At 38.8% G+C, this 9,204-nt stretch overlaps 1 protein-coding gene across 1 annotated transcript in view; it reads right to left on the bottom strand.

The window, feature by feature from the left end:
- The window catches only part of LOC126298894 (uncharacterized), a 629,072-nt gene extending 620,456 nt beyond the window's left edge, over positions 1 to 8,616 (bottom strand). Inside the window, exon 1 of the mRNA XM_049990433.1 lies at positions 8,549 to 8,616. The gene's annotated coding sequence lies outside the window, so the exon portion shown is untranslated. The remainder of the gene's footprint in view (positions 1 to 8,548) is intronic.
- Between the last annotated feature and the right edge of the window lie 588 nt (positions 8,617 to 9,204).

Below are 9,204 nucleotides of genomic sequence, written 5' to 3' on the forward strand. Positions count from 1 at the left end.
TTAAGTAAAGTAAGAAACAATGTAGATGTTCAACTGGTAGTCAGCGGCAGCTGTAATGTCATGATTATTTTTATCTCTGGTCTGGCATGAACTCGAATAAACATCAGTTAACCACATTCTAACAGTTGTTAATATACAGCAGCTTAATAAATTGGACAGCTGTATTAGCAGACTTGCTAGTGAAACGAAATTCGAGTCATGCCGACAACGAATGAAAAATAGATTATTAAAAATTGTTTAGTAAAAGTAATAAAATATTATTATAAAAAATGAAAACTTGTCGTAACGTGGTGTGGGTAATTAGACTGTTTTTTATCAACTAGCATCTTGAGGTCGTAAGAGTAAATCACATTTTAGCTTGAATAAATATGTGGGATGTTCTCCTCGTTTTCACAGCCATTGCTTGAAGGCAAATAATCATGAACGCGAACACGTCAAGTAATCTGTCTATGATCTTATGTGAGATTTGGAAATTTTATCCCTGTAACTAAGGCATAACGCCATCATGTAGAAACCAATTATTAACTGAATAGGTAGGTACTGACACTGTACAATGACGAGTAAATGAACCGATGTTTTTAATATGAGATGTTACACATGGTGATTCCGTGATCATGTTACAAGCAATTAGGAACGATGGAGAAGGGTAAATGTATCAATTTGAGATAAGCACCGTTGTCCAGAAGCGACAGAGTCTAAGCGCAAATTGTTCTGATGCATCTGACAGTGAAATACATGTTCTTGCTAAGGCAATAGGATAGACAAGTTTCACAGATGGTAGTATGACCAAGACAAGAAAAAGTCTATAGGCCAATTAAAATTACTTGATGGTTGACACTTCACTCTTTGTAGCTGGTTTCTTCCAATACGAGCTCTGAAAGTGACAACCGAAACGTTCGCCGTTGCCACACACACACGCACAACGATTTTAACAAAATACATACGTTTCCTACACAGCACTAACCTAACACTACTGGATCCTTCCGCACAAGACACGATTCAGTATAACTTATAGATTTATTATAATCATAGAAATCGGCATATATTAGATAATCTTCACATGACATTACGTAAAGCCGAATTTTTGAAGGCTGTAAATTATTCGTTGGGTCTGGGACACCAGGATCAAAAGTACAATGGGCGTCTGCACGGTGATGGTTTGGTGTAGTGGTTAGCTTGTGATCTCACTTGCAGAAAATAGTAGGTTCGGATCTCGTCAAAGACCGCGAAATTTCTGACTTTTATAAATTTTATTATAACACTTTGATTATCATTTTTATTCAGTCAATTGTTTTAAATTCACTTTTTTGTTTCTAATACATTACCACGTCATTTTCGTCATCGTATTGACTTTCTTATTTGCTGTTATTTTTCTTCCTGTCGCTCTTTTTCCATATGGAATCTGCTTGTGTCGCCTATAATCTGCAAGCAAGTGCCAACCAGGACTGGTCATCTGTTGGTAACGTGGCATCTCCTGTGACCAGTGTAAAGATAATTTACGGCCACCAATGGCAGTTAGAAATTACACATAATTTTACCGCTAAAACTGAAATTTTGCTGCGGAAGATGGTAGTACAAACAAACATATTATGAATTTTTTTTGTCTTGGGCATGCTCGTAGAAGTTAGCCTAAAAGGTCGTAGTTTTAGTTCTGCCCCATATAGTTGAGCCGTGCCTTCGGATACATTGCACAACACAACGTCGTCTGCTGCAGTTCAGTCCTCGGTCAGCTGTCGACAGAGCACCACCCATTTCCGTCATATCTCGAGGGCGCATGTAGCAACACTGTAGCGGCAAGTGACAGATGTCAACTGTAGCACAATTTTCATCGGACTATAGTAAACGTAGGCTTTAAATTGCATGAATTGAGAGCTAAGAGCACTTGTTCAGTAGAAGAAATGTGTTTTACAGTACCGAAGATTAAAAGTGCTTACAGCTCTTAAAGGTATTCATTTTAAAGCTCATATCTACCTCACATTTTTTTCCCTCGTTTTGGCCAATATTATCTCTTCCAAAATATGGAAACCAAAGAGCTTGCAGCAAAAGGTATGTTTTTCACATAATCGAAGATGAAGAAGTACTCATAGCTTTTATGGTACACTTTTTAAAGTCCACTTTTCCCAGACTTTTTTTTTGTTTTGACCCATAGTACCACTTCTGAAAGCTGCCTATCTTACAGTGTTAATAACTTCAGTACTGGTACATGTATCCCACTGTCTGCGGTATCAGAGTAGATGACAACTTTTACATCAGGTTTGTAACAACTAGTAACCATTGCGAATTATCATGGGAATTATTTAAACCCCCTTAGTTGGCGCTGTGCCTGGACCAAGTGCTAGAATCTTTGCGCGTCCTGGTTCTCGAATGTGAGAAAGTGAACTGTCTTAGTAACACGGGCTGTAACATAACTGAATGCATTCTAAAATCCAGTCAGTTATATTATTAATAATGGACGCATACCTCTATCGAAAGTTGCAGACCGACATACGTAAAACCGGCTATAATATTTACCTCTCGACAGGCAGGCAGCCACAAGAGCAAATTTTTCTTACGACATGTGTAAGATTGCAAGTGTTTCCATAAAGGTAAAAATAACAGTTAGAGATTGTGGCACACAGCGTTTCCCGTGACAAGACCCGGAAAAGTCACAACACTTGCAACAAATCATTATAATCTTACCAAAAAATCGATAAGTATAAGGGGCAGGGTAACTTTTCTCTTGAAGGATGTATACAGTCTTCGGCGCATGAATGCGACTATTAGGATGTATATTAATGACAGTTGGACCAACGTACTTTCACTGACTTATGTATGATAAGAAGATGCCACACTGCAAGATGATTACTGTGTCCAAACGTACCAAATAGAATGAATAGGTTTATGGAGGTTACAAAGTGCACCTCCTAGAAATAAATCAACTGCGAGTCCCCTGGACCGTAATCCTACAGTATATCTGGGATAGCCTCGGTGAAAGCCTGTCTTGTTCTGCGAACTGTTCATGATTGGAAAACTGTACCTCGGAAATAATGTGCAACAAAAATTAATCAACATGGTTGGGGTGAAGTACTCACGATACGGCATCGTGCCTACCTATAACTTCTGAGAACAGTTTCTGATGGAACACTATGCGCGGATGAATGGTAGAGCAAGGGAAAAAGGCCAAAAATTACACGCAAACCAGATACCGGGTGGAATATAGAACGACGATGCTTATTATTCTATAATCCAGCACCTGAATGTCATCGAAGATAAGCATGCATCTTTTGCGTGTATAGCGGAGAGCAATGTATGAAAAAAATTAAAAAAACTATCAATGTTCTACATTTTTCATCGTGCTATAAAATACATTTTCTTGACATGATATGAAATTTCGGGTTCCTGGCAGAAAATCGCAGATATAATATGTAATTAATTTATAAACGATTTTTCATTCAATCAGATTTTTAGCCCTACCAAATGTTGAGATGCATAGTGGCAACTTCTATGTTCCTGGTCCACTCAGAGGATATTAAGAGCCTCCTAGCCAACTGTTGTGCACAGGGTGAGCAACAGATCTTCGATCGCAGTTAGTTAACATATTAAAAGGCATAGGAGTCCAAGTCATTTAGAAAGAGCGTTTAGATAACACCGAACATTATACTGCTAATTGTGTTATTATCCATCGTTTTTTTTAACCAAGCGCCGATTACGTGAGTGACATTATCCAACAGTAATCTGCTATTGTCTCTTGGGCAACCTGTGAAATATGACGAAATTTTTGCACTAGTTTATTGATGTTGAAGACGATGTTATTAGGATCGTCGTTGTTGTTTATGAAGTCAGAACGAAGAGTAGGTATTACAGTGCCAGCATATCATCCTGTTCGTTGCAAAATATCGTGATCTGTTAACAAAATTAAACCGGAACAAGTAGTTAACGATAAGCAATTCTTTGCCTTAATGTACAGTGCTGGCGGCTTTTAGATTTATAAGCTGACATTAAAAATTATTGTAACACCTTGTTCCCCCCCCCTTCCACCGCCTCTACCGCATGGTGTCAGAGTAGATATCCTCCACAACCTTAGAGTGACCAAGTGAAATTGCTCTGAGGTAGGCATTGAACTTATATTGACTCCAAGCATTTAAATGCTCGCCTGGCCATCTTCATTTACGTTTCCGGGCGTCTCTCTAAACCATTCGAGTAAAGTGTTCGCACGGTTTCTTAAGTAAGGCCTCAATCTCTTTCATCAAACATTTCTGTTTACTTAGATCTTGCGCATTACTCGTAATTACATCCAAGCATGGTGGACTGTAAACAGTAATCTTCGGACAATGTACCGTTATAGGTTCATTGAATATCTTTTGCAAAAACGTAGTCGATACCGTATCTACATCCTTTTCCTCTTAATGCAACAGAGCAGAAGTTTTTGTACAAGTAGTAAACAACTAGTCAGTTGCAAAATGGAAGGTTTATTAAAACCCCTTTTCCATGGTTTCGAGCCGGCCGGAGTGGCCGTGCGGTTCTAGGCACTACAGGCTGGAGCTGAGCGACCACTATGGTCGCAGGTTCGGATCCTGACTCGGGCATGGATGTGTGTGGTGTCCTTAGGTTAGTTAGGATTAATTAGTTCTAAGTTCTAGGCGACTGATGACTTCAGAAGTTAAGTCGCATAGTGCTCAGAGCCAGAGCCATGGTTTCGACGTTTATGAAAACAACTTCTTCAGCAGGAAATACTTACAACAGCATTACATGTTGTGGCAGAGGTACGTTAAAATACAGTCGAAAGGTTGTAGTCGCTAGGCTACACTCAAGCTGAGGGGATGAATAATTGAGTTATAACATTAATTGTAACATGTGAGTTCAAGTTGCTTGTTGAGGTATTATGTATTCAAAACTAATTAATTTATTTAAGGGTTAATTACCAATTTCTTATTAAACAACGATGGGAAGATGTGCTATGTAAAATAATTCATTCAATCACTCATATTTTTTCAGTGTGCTCAACGATGCCAAAGACGTTTTATGAAATGTGACAGGAATAATTTAAAAATAACAAAAAAATTATAATTCACTTAACTAGCGGTGACTAGTACCTTTTCAAACCAATTATGCATTACTGCTGATTTGAATGCCAATTCTGCATACCTTTCTATGTAAAAAGCAAACATTTTGAAGTAAAATCCGTATACCATACGTTATCATCAGTAACACATGATACGTTTACAGTTCAGTAACTATGGTGGATGTACACTTTCCAATAAAAAATAGAATCATTGTAGTAACATGAAATATTATTGAATCTGTCATGCCACGCAGGGTAGCCGAGTGATCTGGGCGTCTTTTCACAATTCGCGCGGCTTCCCCCGTCGGAGGTTCGAGTCAACCGTTGGGCATGGGTGTGTGTGTCGTCATTAGCGTCAGATAGTTTAAGTTAGCTTAAGTAGTGTGTAAGCTTAGGGACCGGTGACCTCAACAGTTTGGTCCCATAAGACCTTACCACAAATTTCCAATCTTTCATCTTACTTAAGACTTTCCCATCGGTATGTTATGAGCAGTCAGTCCACAATTTGTGTGTTGTAGTAGTTCTATTTTACGTACCGGTACTGAATGAGATACATTTGACTGTTACGCAAGAAAGTTAGCGTAAACCTCTTCGAACAACACCGCATTCTACGTTCTCCTCATTTATGAACATTGTTTTGATATGGATACATGCTAACTTTAGTGAAGGTTCTTAACAGATTAAAATATGGTATTCGTGAGAATTGGATCTATTTCTGGAGGACCTAAAATCACGTCTTCGTCCAGCCATCCCCGTCTAGGTTTGCCTGTACAGCCACGGTCGATTCTTACTTCATCGTTGCCTATGAATTTATGGCCTCTGGTGACCTATTCATTAACAGGACGTTAAAATAATACGTTGCCTCTCTTCTTCTCACAGACTGAGACTGTTAACACCAATAGTCATAACAGTGCATTTAGTTTTAATTTCCTGTAGGGAGATATTCTTGTTCATTAGGTTGAAATTTAGTTTTTGTTTATGTGCGAGTACCGTAGAATGAAAACCTGAATTTTACAAAACTTCATAAGCATTCAGCTTTGTCCAGACTGTAACCACCTAATAGCATCATGGCAACAAAATTGGTTCATATGGTTCTGAGCACTATGGGACTCAATTGCTCTGGTCATCAGTCCTCAAGAACTTAGAACTACATAACCTAATTAACCTAAGGACAGCACACACATCCATGCCCGAGGCAGGATTCGAACCTGCGACCGTAGCGGTCGCGCGGTTCCAGACTGTAGCACCTAGAACCGCCCGGCCACTCCGGCCGGCATCATAGCAACAACATACAGCAATGACTACTTCCTCATATTTCAATAGATACTACCATGTGAAAAGTACTATTTATTTAAATGATGAGACCTTCCTCATATTCAATTTTTTTTTTCATTTATAAGTAAATCTTAGACACCTAAATCTATTCCACCGTCTCCTTGGATTATAATCAGGAGAAAAGTAACGAACACCATTGTTAAGGGACGAGACTTAACTACAAAATTTAAATTTTTATCGCTGTCATTATTGCTTATATTGCTCTCAAACTTAAGTTCGTAGATATGACTAAATTTACATAACAATTGTGAAATAAGCTTCCTGGATTCTGGTACTGTCATGGAAACCCTACAGAAATTGCAATTTCAAGTTGTGTGTAACTGTAATTCGCTTTTTAACGGCCACTGTACAGTTACGATCATTTATTTTTTCACTAGATGTAATGTAACCAAGTATTTTCTCCCCTATTTGTGTTATACTATAAAAGGCAATCACTGTAATATAATCGCAATCAACGCTTAAGGCAAATGACATCTGTGACTATGAAGAAATTTAAGTGTGAAGGCGGTCGGACCATGTGATCATCAGTTTATGGATAATCATACATATTTGTTTGCCTATTATTTGTCAAGAGATACGTTTGCCATTTATACGCACGGACAAATTAAATTGAAGAAAATGACTCTCTTACAATGTGAGCAGTTAGAAAATAATTGTTCAAGAAATTGGAAGTGAATCTCTTGACATGAGCAGACGTTGACATCGGCGTTCCACCAACTCTTATAACAGTAAAAATAGACTGCTTAATAATGCTGTAAATTCGCTTTTTTTGCTTCTTTTTAGTTACCTACTTGGTTATTAACTGAGTTGAGTTAATCGTAAATTGATACAGATTCATAAGTATTTGACAGATATGTGTATGGTTGAGAATGGGAATTAATTTAATTTAGTAAGATAAAACAAAGACAGTGGTTCACACAAATACAACTATGCAACACACGAAATATCTTCGTTCTTTGATGTGCTATCAGTATATGCATGATTTTTGCGTAGTCAAGTAATTGAAATTTGATAGGTAGGATTTGGAAAACTCTGAGACAGACATATATGTGCATCGTAAAAGCGCTTATGGTCTGTATCCAACAATAGCCACACTGGCTTGGTCAGATGCCCATTAGAAACATATCTCACGTATATAAAACTGGAAAATATTTAGAATGAAAAGTCTAACGGTAAACTTAGCATGGCTTGCTCATTGAACTGACTATTGCAGTAGCTATTCGGCAGGCAGTTTACAACGAAGGCGAGTCTTGCCTGTATTGCACTTGGCGCTAAATTCGTACCATTAGCGCATTCCATTAACCCCAACTGGGCGTCAGAGGCAACCGGGGCTAGACTGTTCTACAGAGTAGGCTACCCGGTAAGCTTTTGCAGTACTCCATACAGATTATCAGTCCACACGAGTGCAAACGTATTTCGATTTGGTTAGTTGGCACCAGCAGAGGCCCAGGATATTCTACTCAAAACTTCATATGATAATAAACAAGAATTATGCTATTTTGTCACTGAGAAACTCAATGGTATGAGTATATTTTATTATTTGTAGAATCGTTGGATTATAGTGGTTCTAATGTTGAGACAAAATATATTGTAACACTGAATGTGATTCTACGATTATATTTAGAAGTGTTACACATATGTGCTGGTTTGTTAACCAGTCCTGTTCCGACTGCACATTTCATAATAGTGGTTAACAAGAAGTACAGTACTACAAATTTAAACGCATATTACTGTAAGACTTATCGTTCTGTAGTTAAATTTTCATAAAAAAGTCGTATACTTACGTAGTCCTGAAAAATTTCCGTAACTGCTCTGACATTTAACCACAGTATGACTTGTTTGATTCTAATATCTTAATATGCAAAAATCGTGAAATACGTTTCGGGAGAAAAGCGCTAAGCAATACGAGAGGAAGTCTGGTTGGTATCATACTTTGTTCTCATTCATGAGAGTTTACTTCTTATTTAATTGAAAAGCTCATTATCCTGATGTGATTAGCTTTCTGTCATTGGTTCTGACTATAGCACAATTTTCGATCTCTTTAGTTACATTATTATGTCTAGTTTGAACTTTAGAGCATGGTGCGAAGTGGCGTGATGTTTCAGTTACGTTCAGTCACCATTCGCAGAGCCCAGAATGGCTGTCGGTAAGGCGTCCGAGCGTCGCACTCACCTCGAGGCGGAGCGTGGCGGCGCCGTGTTGCTCGCTGCTGTGCTGTCTGTTGCGTGGGTGGTGCGGTACGGCTCGTAGCCACCCACTCGCCGCGCATGCGCAGTTCTGTCACCCTTCCCTTCCCTTCCCCGACCCCTACCACTGCGTCGCCACACGTCTACTCATTACTGGATACCATCAAGCCGGGAATCCCCGCCGCGGAGTTAACATGCTATTGTTTAACCCAACACGTCCACAAAAGTACTTAGGGCGTTTACCGTCATCGTTTGTACTTCTGAGAATAATGTATGCGCTTGGGCAAAAATACTGAAATTTAGCTGCAACTACCAGAGCTTCATAAACTTTTCTCCACTCAAAAGTAACATAATTACGAATTTTTCTTAAATCCGGTTACTCGGTTAACATCACATGAATTATTCACGAAAAAGTAGACGTATACTGCAGACGTTCTAAAATGTTGTGCCACATGAAAACCATCCGCAAGATAACTGTTGCTAAAAGCATATCCCTTTCAACGCATGGTTTGTGACATTCATATGAGCGAAGTGCGCTTGACGTGAATTGTGTCCACAACACGTGCCACGTTCGTGGAGCGTGAGTTATTAAATCTCTCCCTCATGGAAATACAATGAAGAGCCAAGGAAACTCGTATATGC

This window comes from Schistocerca gregaria, chromosome X (genome assembly GCF_023897955.1).
Source record: "Schistocerca gregaria isolate iqSchGreg1 chromosome X, iqSchGreg1.2, whole genome shotgun sequence".
In the NCBI taxonomy this organism is placed as follows: Eukaryota; Metazoa; Arthropoda; class Insecta; order Orthoptera; family Acrididae; genus Schistocerca; species Schistocerca gregaria.